Below are 17126 nucleotides of genomic sequence, written 5' to 3'. Positions count from 1 at the left end.
CAAAAAGTAAAAGCTTACTGCACTTTGTTATAGGTGACCCACTTGCTTTGGAGAGCTGCAACAGCTTTCAAATAAACATGCGAATCTGTGCATGCACACACACGCGTGCGCATGCACACATACACGCATGCTGTCTGCATCTCCCTCCCCTCTTTTCTCGGTTTTCACCAGACCAGTACTTTTTCTTCCAAATTTAAATCACATGCATCTTTTCTAAGGAAGTCATATTACATTTCATAGCACAAATGCAAAGGGTGTGTGTGTATATATATATATATATATATATTCTTTCCCCCCCACCCTCGGATTACTCTAACTTAAGAACACACCTCTGCCTTCAGGATTCAGTAAATGTACAAAGCCTCTGCCCTGACTTTAAAGCTGTAAAACCTCTCCCCGGGTCTAGCTGGTGGTTATTTCCTTTTCTCCATTAAGACTTCTAATCCAATAGGCTTTTTTACGTAGCCTTTCCAGGCTGAGAAATAAAGTTATTATTTTTATAAATGGGTGGATGAGAAGGGTCATTGTGTGTTTTTTGCCTTGAGGTACTTCCCTTCCACTTAGTCTTTAAAAGTGAACGCAGTTCTTTTATTTTGAGGAATTGTCAAATTATTTTTATCATAGTGTTACAATTCTAAGATCTTTTCTCCCCAAGCCATCATGTGCTAAGGAGTTTATTACATACCAGTTGGTAATATCTTTGCTTCTATCATTAAGGTATTTCCCCGAAGTCTAGTTCCCAGTAACCCATAGTTCTTTGTTTTCACTGGTGATATACTTTAATAGTTTCTTCCTGGACACCGAGTATTGCATTTTGCAGTTTATTATCTCCTAAAAACCTATTGTATGTCATTTTATAGAGTACAAATGGTACTGAATACAGAATATTGGAACAATAGATTTTAAAATAGCTTTTAAAAAGTTTTAAATAATTCAAAAATATTTATGGCTAATCTTGGTAGTTAAACTTAGGAAAAAAAATAACTAAATCCAGAACACAATGGTATAGTTCTACAGAAGTTACAACAGTTTATGTCCTATTTATGTCTACACATTTTCGTGTCATAATAATAAATAATTTAACCTTATTTATAGCATATGATGTTACCAAATAATATAAGAGGATAAGAAAGCAGTCACATTGTTTCAGCTTGGCATATTCCTTCCAGCTATTTTTTTTCAGTTTACTCTTATCTTCCTTCCTACTTGCTATTTAATTTCTGTTCCTTCCTTCCTTTACATACTTTGAGAATTTCAACATTTTTTACCTCCTTCACTTAGGATTGTTATTTAAATATAAAATAACTGTTTATTCACTAATTACTTTTTTCCAGGTCAAATTGTACTCGCTTTCCCTGTATATGACACACAGAATCATGCTAGGACTTCAGTAAGGCCTTCCTCTAATTTCTGAGGTGCACAAAGATTAGGCTGTACACTGGTGGTTCTGTATGAGCCTTATCCATTATCCTGGATGGAGTCAGTAGCCGTGCTCTGTACTCTTTACACTGATCAAAGCACAACAAGTTGCAGCGTGGCAATAGAGAACTACATCAAGACAGCTACTGAACTTCTTTAGTCCTGTGCCTTCTAAATTTGTCTTCTTGTCTTTTTTAAGATGATCAATGGTGGGAGAAAGTGTATTTTCTTAGAGCAATCATCATCATTACAGTTTGACGTCTCCAAAATGTCACTGTCTTTCCTCTGAAATGTTAAATAAAAATAAAATAACTTTTCTACCTTCCACCTTCCTTCAACAGCCAGTATAACTTGGTCCCAGTATCAGCAAGGAATGCATAAGAAGCAGACAGGAGCAGTAGAAGGTGAAATCAGGCAGAAGCCAATTCCCAAAAGGTTAACTTCTACAAGTAGGAGATGAAACAACTGAACCATCCGTTCAATGTTTTCCCAGTCTGGAACATTAAGGAAAAAAATGAAAATTCAAAACACAAGGATCCCCCCACCCCACCCATGTTTGTTGGGTAGGCCTCATCTAGTTTGAGCTGCAGCAGATGCTCCTACGGGCTTAATATACAACAGTGACTAGCCATGTGATTTTGTCTCCATTATGTGTGCCAATATGTCCTGGGAAGATCCAATGACATTGTATCATTCTTATATGTATACAGGTATATGTGCAGGTATAGATATAGATAGGTACAGGTCCTAGAAAACAAAGCATATTAAAATGCATTTTCAAACAGCATATTTAATCAAGTCCTTAGGCCATCTAAGTCATCTTAGGCCATAAACTACTAAGGTCAATTCCTTCTGTAACTAAAAATCTAAATAATGAGGAAGGTAGAAGTTTTGTTTTGATAGCATCTGATAAATGTAATCAGGGAACGCCAGTTGCAAAGCCATCTTTCCACTGGAGTTAAAGGAATGAAGAATTGTAATGGTATGGTGATCCCTCTCTACTAAAAAAAAAAAAAAGGTTGGAAAAAACCCTCTCAGGCAGTCTTTTTGTGTGATTAATGTTAAAACTCATATTTTATTCATATTCATATGATTCATATATGGAAAATAAATGTTTTTTTCAGTTCTACAAAATAATATAATGGACAAAGTTGGCTTTTTGTAAATGCCAAGGATTACGTGTTGTTAATAGCTGGCCTTTGTTCCTCCTCTTTCAGCAGAGAAGGCACAGATGCCCATTAAGAAGTGCTGGCATGGCTGGGTCACTCCTGAGCCAGCCAGGCCAGTGGGCCCAAGGATGACAGGAGCTCAGGATGGGCTAACACTGGAGTATATTTGTTCAGGTTGTGGGGAAGAGGTTGGAGCCTTTGCGGTTCTCCACAGTGCCATGGCAACTGTGCCTGAGACAGATGCTCCCGTAGGGCGAGAGTGGCCATAATCACAGCAGGCAGTGCAGAGTCCCTGCCTGTGGTGGGGCAGCCAGGGGCACCGCATCCCAGGCAGATGCCTGGTGGCTTGTGGGGTAGAGCCAGCCCTGGGCGGGGCTGTGGGCATAGGAGAGCAGGCAGCAGGGACACAGCAGGAGAGGTGAAATGGATTGCCACTGTATTTGCTAGTGGTTGCAGCTTTTCTAGGCAGATAGGCCTGTTCCTGGAGCTTGGAAGCTCTCGTGACAAAACATTTCCTTCTCAGCACTGTGAACACCTGAGGAAAGGTAAAAAACCACACTATCCGCCAATCTGAAGGTGCGCAAAAAACAAGAAGAGGAGCAGTCAGGAAGAAAAGTGTCCTGATCATGCTGAAATAGCCTCCAGCTCTCCTTCTGAGAAGTATAGGACAGGTGGCATGTAAAACTTCCCTAGCTAAAGATTATTAACAGATTAAAAACCATTCTGTAATCAATAGAGGTCTGTCAATTATCATTGCACTTCTGAAAAAAAATCAATAGTTTTCTCACAGTAGTCCCAATATCTGTCTGTGCGGCATACAAGATAAACAGTATTAAACATCATAGTCTCCTGAAAGATATCCTTCATAAATACTGTTGGGTCCAAGAATTTAGCCTTTGGTTTTGATGAAAGCCAAATTATGCCTATACTATTGTCCTGGTTTTGGCTGGGGTAGAGTTAATTTTCTTCACAGTAGCTAGTATGGGGCTGTGTTTTGGGTTTGTGCTGGAAACAGTGCTGATAATGCAGAGATGTTTTGGCTGTTGCTCGGTAGTGCTTACACTGGTCAAGGACTTTTTCAGCTCCCCGTGCTCTGCCGGGTGCACAAGAAGCTGGGAGGGGGCACAGCCGGGACAGCTGACCCCGACTGGCCAAAGGGGTATTCCATACCATGTGACATCATGCTCAGCATATAGAGCTGGGGGAAGAAGGAAGGGGGGGACGTTTGGAGTGATGGCGTTTGTCTTCCCAAGAAACTGTTAGGTGTGATGGAGCCCTGCTTTCCTGGAGACGGCTGAACACCTGCCTGCCCATGGGAAGTGGTGAATTAATTCCTTGCTTTGTTTTGCTTGCACACACAGCTTTTGCTTTACCTATTAAACTGTCTTTATCTCAACCCATGAGTTTTCTCACTTTTACTCTTCCGATTCTTTTCCCCATCCCACCAAGGGAGAGTGAGTGAGTAGCTGTGGGGTTCTTGGTTGCTGGCTGGGTCTAAACCATCACAACCGTTTACAATAAAAAGTCCTAGCCAGAAAATATATTGGTGCAGTCTGAAAGTCCAGAATTTTTAAGCCTTACAACTGTCTTAAGGCAGTGACAGGACTCTGATCCTAGACAAATCTCTTCTTTTTCCCCCAGCTTGATTGAAATAATGGTATAAAATCATGAACTTCATGAAGGACCTTTATAAAGACCATTAGGTAAATTTTTGAACACTTTTTGACATGATATATGGTTTATAATCTCTGAGGTCAGGTTTCTTGTTCTTCCATTTCATGTCTTTTTATATACTCTTGAATCCAAACCCCCCTTTTTCTCCTAAGGCACGTTACATGCAGTATGTAATGAAGACTCCTGAAGTTGCTTGGTTTTGATTCAACAGTATGTATTTTTACTGGAGATATATTTAACTGGTTGAAAGTTGCCTTTCCACTGAAGGTAGGTAGAGCTGCTGTTATTGTTCATATTCAGCTGAAGTGACTTTTGACAGGAAGAGAAACAAAAGACAGAAGCAGAAGTAAAAGCATGCTCACACTAATGCTAGCTAGCGACATTGTGCCAGTGACAAAGGAACCCATCAGAGCCAGACCCTTCTCAAGTACCTGCCAAGGACAATGAACTTGGGACAGTACCACTGAACTTTGCTAATTCCACGTGTGGCCACACGTGAAGCCTGTTGTGTATTTTTGAATCTTAGGAAGTAAGAGCTAATAAGTGAGTATGGATACACGTGCCCTTACCCCTCTCAAAATTTTCTTTGAAGCAGAAGCATTTTCTTTCCAACCATTTGATAATGACATTTTTGCCTGTCATCACTCATAATGCATCATTCTGTGCCATTAAGTCAATCTGTGTCTTCATACTATGGTGCGATGCTATCCACATACCAGTGAGTCTTACCACAATACCTGCTTTTAAATCTCTGCAACTTCAGAGATACTACTGACATCTGCTCTGCTCCAAAGGTTATCATGATCTCCTGCCCACCTTATTAAACTTTGTCTCATAATATATAGCTAAAAAGAAAGCATAATACAGCATGCCCTAGGTAAAAATAGTCTTACTGCTTCTGACACAAACTTTGACAAAAGTTTGTCAAGATTTCCCCAGAAATATTCCCCAGAATATCACTACAGACAGGAAGACGGGGTCTGTAGTGATGGTATATTTCAAAAAGCGGAGCTGTGCAGTAAGGCTACAGCTAGCATCTTTGTTATAAATATAGTATAACTATACAGGTCAGATTTTAATTAATCCTGTTTGCTTTTGAAAAGAAAATATTGCAAAATATTTGAAAGTTATGACATTATTTCATTACATACTAATATTAGGAAAAACTGTCACAATCTAAATTTAGTTCTTTTGAACAAATATGAATGCTTCATTTTGCCCTTGTAGTCACATTAAGATGATCCTTTTAATAATAAGGCTTAAAAATACTCCTCTGGGAAATTATCAGAATAGTGATTTGACATTCAAGACTAAAGCAGGTTGGCCCTGCTCTTACATCCAGTTAAATGTTTGTTTTGTCTTAGCAGGAAAACGCTCGTGTCTGTATCACTTGAATGCCACAGTAATTGGACATTTTTGAGCAGGAAACATCTATGACTGTCCCTATGAAGAAAAAAAAGTAGGAAAGGATTTTAAAGGCACTTCTGGTGCAAAATTTCTCCAGAGGAGTAACTTGGTGATAAGCAAACAGTTGTTCATCTCTTCAGACTCAAAATGAACCACAAAGACACAAATCCATTTAATGACAGACCACAAGACCATTCATTATAATTTTAACTATAAATCTGCATTATTTTGTTTTTTTGGAATGGAGAGGAAAATGGCTAAGCAAGGAGATAAATAAAACCATCCTTACTACAAGCAGTCTTAGTGCCTCTTTGTACCTTACATCCAGATTTACTTATGTTGAACAAGATGATAGTCTTACTCTGTTTTGATTCCTGGTAATTCCCTTGGCTTTATGAGGCTCTCCACCAAATTAGGGTTCATTTAGTATTCAAAAGGATTTTGGCCTCTTGCCCTAAGGATTAAGGGGCTGTGCAAGAGGTCAGAATACAATCTAAATCTTTACTTTCTGCTGGTTTTGTTTTTTGTGGTGTTAGCACAACGGGGAAAAGTGCAAGCTGTTTACTGCAGGAAAATTAAACTCATTTTTATGTAACTACTGGGACCCAACACAGGCGAAACAATTATCTACTTTTTAAGACTCCATCAGCTCCAACACACATCTCATAAAGGTAATTGTCTGAAGCCTCAGTGATGCATTCTCTCAATTAATATCCTAGAGTATGAGAGCACATTTCAGATAGCCTAGCCTTATCTGATCCTCAATGCAAACCATGACGGGCAAAGTTCAGAACTTCATTCCTACTGCAGAACCAAACTGCAATATGCTCTACTTGAGATCACTTCTTAGGATCATTCAGGGACTGAAGCTCATTCACGGCACAGTTGATCTCCTACTGGTTTTGTGGGAGCTTGTTCTTTGGAAAAGCTGCTCCAAGGCCATTTATATCAGACAAATCACAGTTAGTTCCCAGGAGCTGTCTCAGGGCCACGTAACACCAATCTCCCCCTTGCACGTCATCACACCTGCAGTCAGCAGGGGCCCTCAAGTGCTATTCCTTTCCCAGAAGAGAGGAGATGGCTGGAAAAAAGCAGTGAATGAGACTGTAAACTCCATGGTACTTGCTTTCCCTCTTGATCTGAAACAGTCTCAAATCAGTGACCTTCCAGAGAGTTGTGGAAGACACCTGTGTGAGACTTTTTGGAGAGGGAATGAGGCATCACTTCCCAGAGATGAAGTGGAATGAAGAAATCTATCAGTGCAGGACTAGCTGATTAATTCAATGCATGCAGGATCCCAGGGCCTTGCTGACTGTACAGCAAAAGAAAACATAGATAGTTGGATATGCAGTTTTGTTTATTTTCTTCTATTAAGATAACTTTATTTTAACTCACTGAAGGTAGACTCTTGTATGTGCTCTGACCCAAGCGACTTCACATTGTAATACAGCTCCAACACCAAACTACTCTTTCCTATTAAGGTATTCCCTCCATTTTTATTGGCCCATTACGTGGTGCAATATGTCTGATCCTGACAAAAGATTTTGTTGAATTACTGCTGCGAAAAATATTAAATAGAGTAGCACTAGAAAAAGGGGCACATCTATCAAAATGAGAAGTTGAATAGATCAAACTATCCCTAAAAAGCTATGGGAACGCTGCAGCGTATTTCATTGACACTTGTTCCAATACATGAAAAGTAAAGGTTTCTTTTCCGCAGTTTGGCAGTTGTTTTTTCCTGAAATAGAGCTTCCGACCTGTCCCTTCAGTTATGAACATCTATAAAAGACATGACTATACCAAGTATTTCATGACCAGCAACAACAAAAAAACAGACTACAAAAAGCATTTATTTAAAGAACATACTATAAATTAATAACGGTTTATTTTCGTTGCTTGTATTACTGACTGCATACAAGGTAATAAACTGATTTCTACTTTCCATGCATTAATTACATGGGATAATGTTTACAGTAGACTGTAAGCAGAGCTGAACCTGTAATTTACAACGATAAACACAAACTAAAAAGCAGAGTTCATTTAACCATTGTTAGAAACATAAATAATGTTGTTTTCTTTTGTTTAAAGCAGAAATTAAGACAGCATCTGTTACATGTATTGTGCAGCAGCATTCATATAAAGATTTTGCTGCACTTATTTTTAAGAAACAAGAGGTGGAATAAGAGGTGGAACAGCCTGGCTGATTCTGTGTTTGTATCACGATATGAATTTATTCTTCATGATACATAAGGTCATTTGACTGACAGGAAAAAATTATAAACAATATGCAAAAAATTTTGCTGTTTCCTCTCTGAAACATGAATTTCTATTCATTTGATAGTGTTTAAACCACACGAAGCACCCCAAAATGAAGTCTCTGGAATTTCCTTGGCAAAGCCAAGCACGGTGGTGTTAATCTGCACGTTGGTGGTGGTGCTGTTTACAAAGCTGATTTCTATAATAATATTTAAATGCTGTTTAACAACAGGCTTATAAAGAGGGGGGAAAAAAATCAAGCTGGGTTGCAACAGCATCCTTGTTTTTAACTTTTTTCTAAAAAAATATTCAAGCAAAATCGGACTTATTTATTTAAATTTTACATTTATGGTATCTACGGCACACTGGTGAACATAATCTGATTTGAGCAGTTCTTGCATGAATTTTATTGTAGCTACACACCTTTGGGTCTTCAGGCTCCCGGATTCAGTAATATCAGAAGACTGCGGGAGCCCTCTCCTGGTGAACACAATTTCTCTCCCTCTAGCTGCCGCTTCCCAACCAGAGATTATTATACGACACTCCTGCTGTAAGAAAGGATAGTGTTTAGCGCTTTTAATGTTATTTCCCCCATGAATGTTCTCTGAAGGTTTTTTTAATTTATTAATACTTTTTTAAGTTAAGAAAGCCCCAAAACAAAGGCTCTATTTTCCAAATACCACTTTACAAAGTGAAGCAGAAAGTAAAAGAAAATACTTCTCAGAAAACTGATATCTGCTAAGAAATACAAGCTTCAGAATACTCTCACACCAGTGCAAATTTTTCACAGTTAAAATTGACACCCTTCTGGAAATATTTCAGTGTTTTAAATAAAGTTACTTTAAGGATATGTTCATTTAGTGATAGGTTGTACTCACACAGCTGGGGAATAAATTAGCAAGCGCAGTCTGAAAATCCCATTGCATCTAAAGGGTGCCCTGGGATCCTCTAAGAAGGGCAGTGAAGAGGAAGGCTCTCGGCAGCAGCACGTTTTTTTTTTTCCCGTTCACGTTTTCACATTTGGGGTGCACAGGCTATTCTTTCACGCTAACAAAACCGTATCTTTTTCTACACATTCCCCTTCACCCCTAGTGCATGTATGAGGCAGACTGCCCACATTATTCTCCAAGGGGGGAAAAAGAGAGTACTTTAAACACCATTTGTTTTCCTCTCATCCAACTTCCCCATTGATACATACTGTTACTAAATTTTGCACTTTGCTTAAACTATATACTTGTAATATAAATTTGACTTATTCTCCTGCTCCGCTCTCCCTTTTTCTTGTAGTAAGCACTTCATTGAGGTTGAAACACTGAACTGAAAAATCCAGGCTCTCTCACTTGCATTTGTTGTCCTGCCTACCTTTATATATAAGGTAGCTTGATTTATTTTATTAACTTTAAGGACACTGGCTCTCTCTACTCCATCACTGTTGAGGTCCTGAAAACATTAATTTTAAGTTCAAATCAGTTTCAGTCAATAAACTACCAAGTGTGCTTGAGTCCAGCTTAATACATACATAGCATCTCAGTTCAGAGGCAAAGGGGGTTCAAATAATGTCAATGCAATAAGAATACATGCATGCCGAAAGCTAAGTACCTAGCTTGAGACCTTCAGGGTAGGTAGAGACAACCAACACCCTTCAGTTTCAGTGGGAACTAGGCATTAGGGTAGTGATCATACCCCACGTGTTGGGGAGCAGGAGACTCCTCCCAGCACAGTTTTTCTGGGAAGCAATGTAGGCCCAGGCAGCCTAAAATGAACTCACTGTTCATTCACATCAAATTAATCTCAGCTGAAAAATGAGTCTTATCCACGTTAAAAGCACCACCACTTTTAAGATGGTTCTTTTTAACCCCAAGAGGTTTATGGGTCTGTTTTTCTGCACAGCAGCTTAAATTGTATTGGCTTATCTGAAGGGTCTGCGTGGAGATGGCAAAGGCTGGCTGTGTAGCAACTGCTGGGGGAAGAAATGTTCAGAAAACAAGGAGTTTAGCATACGTACTTTGCTCTTAGTGTTGACACATGGTTTATTAAGGTGTGGTGTGTAGTCAGTTTAGCAACTCAGAAAAGCTATATACAACTGAAACTATTACACAGTGGATAACTTTTATGATACGCAATTTGCAATCAGTTAGAAAAACAAGTGTTTCACAATGTAAATTTTTCTGCCTGAAGAAGGAAGGTCTAATTTGCAGCTAGAATACAATTGTTTTCCTCAGCAAGAAGGAAAACACAAGCAGAGAATTAACATGTTGAATAACTTTTTGTGAGTTCAGAGACAAGGATTCCCAATTCAGCTTGCACTAGCACTGCTACCTCTTGAAGACCTCAAAAAAGCTGAAATACAATAAGGCCTCCTTGTTAAAAAGGAAATGCTTTTATATAGATATGTAGCTAAGATCCCATCTCAGATGATCTAATACAAGATCTTACCTCCTCTACTTCTTTTTAGCAGCAAAGCACATCAGCAATGCTATTTCTAGCTTCAGTTATACCAGCTAGAATCCTGTGTACCAAGGAGACATAGGGGCCAACTGGGAAAATTAATATTTGGAGGCAGAGTAGTGCTAGCCAAGTTGATCCCTAGGCTGCTATGCCTGAAATGTACTGTAGAGACTCCAAGTGATAGTGAGGAAAACACTTCCATATGAAACAGCCTTTGAGACTGCATTTTTTTTGTTTCATTCCTCACTGCCTTTTTTTTTACCCTAGTCTTTTGCTTAAGTAAACAAATACATTTTTGTCATTGAAGTCAGGTAGTCTTAAACGTAAGTAGAGGGCTCATTGCTTGTCTGGAAATGACTACTTTTAGTGGAATGATATGCAAAGCAATCCAACTCAGAGCATCTGTACTCTTAAGATGAGTTTGGAAACTGGGACGTATATCCTGACAAGCTAAAAGGATTGGTCTGAGGATTTGTATCACTAGGTGAGAGAATTCAAGGAGGATTTTCTGGCAGCCATTGGCCAGCATTGCTGCATCAAAAAAGTAACAGACAGACCACTGATAATATTGAATAATTAAATAATTAACACAGGAGCCCTAAGGATCCTAAATTAATATAGGGCAAGTTTAATTAGGGCAAGTTTTCAGAAGTGGTGAATACTCTGCAGACACCAGTGTAATCAGGGCCAAAACAAAATGTAGGAAAACCTCAAAAGCAGAACGTGTTTCTCGCTCACCTCCATTCAGGAGTTGTGAAGAAAGCTGCTGGATCTCATCCTGAGGCAGGTTCTCCTGGATGCCACTTGATTTTTGGAGATATGCTTCCAATTTCAACTCACACACTTCAGAGGCCGATAAAGCAGGGTGCACGTCCTGGCTTCCACTTTTACCTTGACAACCTGAAGAACAGAAATATAGCTGTAGAAGTTTTCCCTTCTCCTCATTTCTCTCTGTTGCTATAGTACATCTAAGCTGAAATACCTGGGAGCATTTCCCAGGTCTGTGCATACCTTCTTGTCACATCGCCATCCCAGAGTGGAGCAAGACCCAGACACACAAGGTGATTCAGAGTAACAGGAGAACAAGACATGGGGTATGATTCCTCAGATACCTGCTGTGCCATTCTAAGTAGAGTCAAGAAAGCTAGTTCCAATCCACTTTGTTTTCTCTAGTGAAAGACACATTCTTTTGGATAGATCAGTGGAAGCACCAACTTACCTCGACAGCAGGTTTAAAAAAAAAATCTGACTCAATTCCTCCTCTAATTCATTAAACTAATGACTGCTGAGGTGTGTCATTTTAGAACAGATGATACAAGATGTTTTTTTTAATTGGTTAAGGTGTGGCATATGAAACAAGGTAAGTGTCATGCAGTCCTTTAAATTAACGGTACGCTTTCATTTACAATTGCATGTCTCATTCCAATCCCCTGCTCTATTTAAATAAAGCAGAACAGAAGATGATCAAAGAATTAGATGATCTCCAGCTGATATATATATTACTAGCAAAAAGATAAGTTGGTGAACTTCACAAAAAGACAGCTTTAATGAAAAGGTAATAGAAACCCCCATTAATCTCTCTGAATAATACTTGCAGAAATGGGCTCTCTCAGATGAATTGAAACTGCAGATTGTAAAAAGACATTATTAACACAATGCATAATTAATCTGTAAATTTGTTGTCAAAGGTATTGCAAAGGTCAAAGTCTTGGCAAACTGTATCAATTGATGACAACATAATGACCACTTTTGTAGAAACACCTTTTTATACCTGCTAAGCAATAAAAGAACTTAATCATGAGGCCACAGACACATCTGAGCCACACAAGTACCTGGTCTGATCCATCTAGAAATGCCTACAAAATTCCATCCCAAAAGTTGAAGTTTTAAGTCACCACCTGTTAAACTCCCCCCCCCCAATCTCTGATTCTTTCTGATATGATTACAGAAAGCTAACAAGAAATGATCAAAAGAAAGACTGTAATGATGATAATGAATGATTTCTGCATGCATTTACCAGTTCAGTTTCTCTGAACCAGTTCACTTAAGATAACTGTTTTGCTGATACTGCCATAAACAAACAGCTATGCTGCTCACCGTACCTGCTTAACAAGACCTGATAATTTAGCAAGAGATTTAAAATTTAATACACTATAATTCTCGTTCTAGAGTAAAACAGGACACAAAGGTACATGACTAACAGTTTATTTGTCTTGTAGAACGAGTATAACTGGATGCCAGTGCAACAACTGGCTAAAAGTAATTTAGTAAAATTTTCATATTTATCATCAAGGTAGTTATGAATTAAATTGCGGTATTGTCCTACTAATAAAAAACATCTGAAGTTTAATGTCCAGTAATTCTGTGCTAGTAAAAATTAGGCACTGTAATCCAGACTTTCAAATAGGGATACTCTGAATAGTTCCCTTGGATATTTTTGAAGAAGTTCTAGGTCTGTCACTACTCCTAAAAATCTTAAATAGCTCAAAGTTACGTGACAGCAGAGAGGAAAAAAAACCTTATCGAAGATCTAGCTAAAAACATATTTGTGAAAGTTCACGCAACAGCGATCAAGTGTGTATGGAAAAGACAGCTCAATTTTCCTGGAAAAATTGCTTCATTACAGAAGAACACTATCACAAACAAAAATAAAAGTTTCCCAAAGAGCAAGCCTCATGCAGTAGATGACATTTTTCTTCATATGAAGACTTTCTCTTCTTAGTTGACAGACATTTTGGATCACTTCTTCCAATTATAGTACCCCAGTGAGAGGCATCAAGTACTTTGAGACAGGGCTTCAGCTTGTCTTCCCATTCCCCTCATGGAAATGTATCCACCTCGTTAGCAATACATCTGTGTAACTGAATTGCTCAAGAGAGTGTCAAGGACCAAGCTGAGGCAAGTCATACTGGGCATGGAAATGCTTTTTACTTCAAAAAGTTACTGTGACAGTTACTCCTTGGTGATGCAAGGAAGCCGTAAAGCTCTCCTGCCTCCTTGCACTCAGCAGCGTGCTGCAAAACTAACCTTGGCCCAGCTGCCCAGCCCACTTGCTCCTTCTTTCACCTCTGTGAGCACTCCGGGTGCATATGGCAATGCTACCTCCCTCTCATGTTCCTGGTTACGCTAGCACCCATTTTAAAAATCCACTTTATTTTAGAGTTGTAGGCTTCCCCTGTACCAACTGTGAAAAGAATTTTTGACAAATTCTGAAGTTGCTTAAAATCTGTTAGCTACTAGTTCATAAAAATTACATCCCTAAAGGTAATATCCTGCCCATAGGATTCATTAAAGCTTTTCTTTTAAAGTGCCTGCTCTTGCCGTGTTCTTAGGCAGCACTTCTTAAATTCTTCTATTGCAATAGTGGATGATATTAGCTGTTGATAAATGGGATATTATTTGAATTGTCAGATGAACTGAAAGAACAATTTTATAGTGAAAGCAGCAAATGCCCACCAAGTATAAAACTTCTTTTCAAGACATTAGACTTTACAAAGTAAACAAATTCCTCTTGATAGAAATTATCACATTTAGGAACAGTATTTCTATGGAAACTCTGCAAAGGAAAACATCGTGATCTGTCAAGGATGGTAAAACTAAAACTTTCCCAAACAGTCCTAATTTTGCACTATAAAATTTATAAAGAGGGCAAAAGATGCAAAACCAATAAGTTATTAGGTGATTATAAAACCTGCATGACCTTGGGTGAAACGTAATGGAAAATACTATCTAAGAAGATAATTTTATATTTTCTCTCTATTTGGAGTAAACACCTGCAATGCCTTTATGCTGATTTCACTACCAGCAGGAACTCCTGAAATCACACTGATAAGTCGTTTCAACAGGATTTTACTTAAGAAACAAAATAAAATCTGACCAACTTCCCCTCCCACCCACCCCCCAAAAAAATAAAATAGCGCAAACCCCTTCTCTTTCAAGTCAGGCATTAGCCTGAGGTTTTTAAAGAGTACTCCTCCATCATAAAAACCAGCTTGTCTGTGTCTATCATCTTCTGACAGCCTGCCTGCACAGAGAGATGTCACCACCCTGTTTCCTAAGAAAGTCCTCATGACCATCCTCTAGAAGATACTCCTCTCAGGGTCTACATACTTCTTTCTGTAATATATGCAAAATCTGATGATCACTACAACCGTGGGAGCCATTCATTGTGAGGAAAAGGAAAGGGGCTTAAATTCTAAATGCATGCAGCAGGATGTAACACTGAAACGCAAGCAAGCAAAGGGACATTCCTTTTGAACACACTCAAATTCTATGGCACTGTAAGTTGTTTTTTTTTAAATGTCATGAGACAAGAATGGCAGGTTAATTTAGGTCCCAGATTGCACGTGATGCCATGCAGTAAGGCTGTATCTCCTTGCTTTGGCACTGTTTCACCACAAATTAATTGAGACTCCAGTATGGCACATGTCATCTTGAAATCCTTCCAATTTCCTCTGGGAAATTAAAGAAAAACAAACTTAAAAGAAAATCAGAAGGAGATTAACTGCTTTTTCTTCTCGTTTTTGCAGTAACAAACTTACAGTCTGACTATTTGATTTGTTTTGCTTCTCTGCTTATATAAATGAAATTGTTTCCAGAAGCTCCTTAGGAGGAGTAGCTGCCTGTAAGCCAAAGGAGGGAAGAGTCAGCCAAGGCGACTGGCTTTACCTGTCAGGAAAAAAAAAGAGTGTGAAATTCAATTTCACCTACATAGATCCACATTTGCCCGTACAATTCATTATTGAATAACAACACTTAATTAGCATGAATTGAGTAGTCTGCACACTACATGTACCTACGTAGACATGGAACACTGTCAGGAAACTAGATCTGGTTGTTGTCAAGAAAAACCACCGAGAGTTGTAAAATTAATGTTTCACAACAAACTTCATGTCTGGGAGACATTCAGACACACAAGGCAGATTTCACAATAAATCTTCTCTTTCTCAGGAGCTCTGAATTTTATTCCAAATATAGTATAAACTGCATGAATACTTCATCGAAGACTTCTGTGTCTGTTCAGTTCTCAGTAAAGCCAAGAAAATCATGCCCAACATCCTAAAGTACTTCAGGATTTATGGAGGACAGCAGAAGAACTAAGTGACTACACAACTGAACCCTTGAATGGTGGACACTCCAAAATGGGTATGTTCACAACTTTGTGCCAAATTTTAAAGCTAACAAAGTTTCAAGCCAGACTTGTGCTACAGCTTCAACTTAGGTAATTTTGATGCGTAATAGTTCAACTAGATTTATGGGAGTCAGGGTTATATTTCTTCCCAATACAGGAAAAATATGCTACCAATTTGTTTATTATTTAATAAAGCTGATACGAAAGTAAGTATGCTTCAGAGTTGTGCGGTTTTCAGTGCTTTCGACACATCAGGAACCATGCAGACAATGTGGTTTCAACGAAGCGTTTACTGAAAACAAGTAATAGATTTCTGTTACAAGTTCCTAGGTATGAATGTAAACACAAAGATCAAACCTCATTTGCAAGGAATTACTACTCTATGCCTCTGCAAATCTCATGGCAAACTTACCATAGGGCTTTTCTGTGGATTGTTTGCACCTGCTAGCAGCAGCCCCTTGAAACCTCGGGTAAACTGCTGGCACCTCCAGGTATAATAGAGTCTCCCATAGTTTCCAGATGTAAGGAGGCCTACAAAGAACAAAGGATGGTGCCTATGTATACTTTTTTTGGGATAGATTTAAACTTCATGAAGACACGTGGTCATTTTTAAAGCTGATTACAGGTTGTCACCTTATGGGGTGTTAAGATTTCCTAATGGGATGTACTTAACCCTTTCAGTCCTCCATAGCCCTCTATTTACACTTATGTTTCTACTGGACAGCATTTTGTTAGCCATACTAAACAGCTGTCTGTGAACCCATCACTGAGAAACTACAATGCGTGAACAGGTCTTAAATGACAGGAGGTAAATATGGAGGGGAGCGGGATGCTTGCATGGGAAGGTATAAGATTTTTGCTGAATGGTGGCTCAAGTTTCAGTGCTACGTAAGGGCTTGTAACCCCCCATTGCATCACACCTTGATATACCTGCTGCCGTAGTGCAGCTGTTGTTAGTAACGTTTTACACAGCTCCAAAAGACACCATTTAATTCTACAAATTCATATTTACAGCTGGAAGCACTGACATACAAACATGGGTTGATATTTCTAGACACATAAGTACCTATTGTGCTATTTCAGTTAATGTCACTGTGGTTTTAGTTGTTTCTTCTCCTTCATTTTAATTATCTTTCCCTCTCCTGCCATCCAAGAACAAAAGACAAAGTAGAGGAACTAGCAACATGAAACTGTAATTATATTCCCTCGGGAAATACTGTCGCTAGTAGCTATCTTTTAGTTTGTTTAGATCCCAAGCCATTACGAACTACTAGAAAATGCAGACATTATTTGGTTATTTCTGTACAGTTTTTTGTTGTGGTACTTAATTTTAAAAATAATGGGGCTTTTCACTTTGTTTTAACCAAAGCAGTAGAATTATTTTTCCTATGCCTGTCGTATTACAAGATAAGGAATAAAGACCTGAATCCTCAGGAGCTGGTACTTGAAACACTGGCTTCAATGACTGTTGTCCCTAAAGAAAGAAACATTAAATCATATTCCAGCTTCACAGCAGTGCCAGTTTATAAAAGCTGAGGGACTGGCTGGAAAGCATTAGAAACAGAGACTTTCTGTTTTGCCTTTTTGTCACCAATGTCGAACCAAGAACTTCCAGGTTCCTG

This window comes from Phalacrocorax carbo, chromosome 4 (genome assembly GCF_963921805.1).
Source record: "Phalacrocorax carbo chromosome 4, bPhaCar2.1, whole genome shotgun sequence".
Classification (NCBI taxonomy): Eukaryota; Metazoa; Chordata; class Aves; order Suliformes; family Phalacrocoracidae; genus Phalacrocorax; species Phalacrocorax carbo.
The sequence above is the reverse complement of the archived record's forward strand: the minus strand, read 5'-3'. Positions refer to the sequence as shown.